This window comes from Delphinus delphis, chromosome 2 (assembly GCF_949987515.2).
Source record: "Delphinus delphis chromosome 2, mDelDel1.2, whole genome shotgun sequence".
In the NCBI taxonomy this organism is placed as follows: Eukaryota; Metazoa; Chordata; class Mammalia; order Artiodactyla; family Delphinidae; genus Delphinus; species Delphinus delphis.
Window position 1 is genome coordinate 23,597,581 of NC_082684.1, and position 1,636 is coordinate 23,599,216.

At 46.9% G+C, this 1,636-nt stretch overlaps 1 pseudogene; it reads left to right on the forward strand.

Annotated features, from left to right (window-relative positions):
• Positions 1 to 321: 321 nt before the first annotated feature.
• LOC132417668 (ferritin light chain pseudogene) lies at positions 322 to 825 on the forward strand (annotated as a pseudogene).
• Positions 826 to 1,636: the final 811 nt, after the last annotated feature.

Consider the following 1,636-nt stretch of genomic DNA (forward strand, 5'->3'; position numbering starts at 1 on the left):
CAGCTCTTCTACTTCTGCTCTCCTCCTCTTGCCCACATTTCCCTCCTTGTTTGGTTTATAAGGAACAGCTATCCTAGTTTTCCCACTTCAAATTGCACATCAAAACAGGTCTGGGCAGGGTGCTCAGCAGTCCTGCAGATCTGTCTCTTGCTTCAACAGAGTTCGGACGAAACAGACCCAGCGACGCCCCTTGCTCCATCCTCTGACCACCCTCCAACCTTTTTTCCTTCGCAAACTTAGGAATCTGCCACTCAGCTATCCTTGGTCACCCAGACTAGCCAACACCATTTTTTGAGCCTAGCTCCGTATTACCAGTAAACCATGAGCTTCTAGATTCGTCGGAATTATTCCACCAAGGTCAACATGCATCTGCGCGGGCCTCCTCCACCTACCTCTCTCTGGGCTTCTATTTCCACCGCGACGATGTGGCTTTGGAAGGCGTGGACCACGTTTTCTGTGAATTGGCCGAAGAGAAGCGTGAGGGTGCCTAGCGTCTCTTGAAAATGCAAAACCAGCGAGGCAGCCAGGCCCTCTTCCAGGACGAGCAGAAGGCGTCCCAAGATGAGTGGGTAAAACCCAGGACACGAGGGACGCCACCATTCTCATGGAGAAGAACCTGAATCAGGCCCTCGTGGACCGGCATGTCCTGGGTTCTGCGCAGGCAGACCCCCACCTCTGTGACTTCCTGGAGAGCCGCTTCCCGGAGGAGCAGCTGAAACTCATCAAGAAGACGTTGATCACCTGGCTAACCTCCGCAGGCTGGCTGGTCCCCAGGCTGGGCTGGGCGAGTATCTCTTCCAAAGGCTCAGCTTCAAGCACGACTAGGAGCCGAAGCCCAGCGGCCTTTGAGAAGCCCCGATGGTATCAGGGCATCTGCCTGAAGCCTCTCTCTGCGGCCACTAGGCAGCATTGTAACCGCCCTGAGCCCTCTCCCAAGCCTTGGGTCAAATGGAAACAGTAAAGCATTTTGCAAAAAAAAATCCCAAACAAACAAAAAAAAACCCAGATCTGGTTACTCATGCCCATACGTGCACATAAGCACATTTTCCTGAGTATGTATTAACATCGAAAACTACACCATAATACGAAAGAAATTTTAGTTTTGCAGTTTTGATGATACCCTTAATTTAAACTACCTTGCACTCCACTTCTCACCCTGCCTAATTGTCCTTCCTTGCAAACCTAGACAACCTTTATTGTTTGTTTGTTTTAAGAAGAATATTTATGTGTGGTCTGCTGGGTTCCCCCAACTGCCGCAAAAAAAATTTTTTTTAATTAAATAAATAAATAGGCAAACGGCTGAGCACAGAGTAGAAAGAGGAAAGCGGTTTACTTGTTGAAACCTACTCTTCTACTCTTCATTCTTGGTTTCATTCTCCCCATGAAACCAAGAAGCAGGAGTTTGTGGTGGTTCTATCCATTTTCCCTAACACTTATTTTGACTTTTCGATGGAAAAGAAGACTATCAAATTGTCTATAAATAACTTTCTCTCTCTCTCTCATAATACTTTTATGATGAAAATTCTAGGCCAAAAACTGCAGTGAGTGAGAGCAAAGAAGAGAAAATCATGATTTTCAACCGACAGTGGAGCCGTGATAACATAACTTGAGAATGTGCTTAATGAACTATCTATTC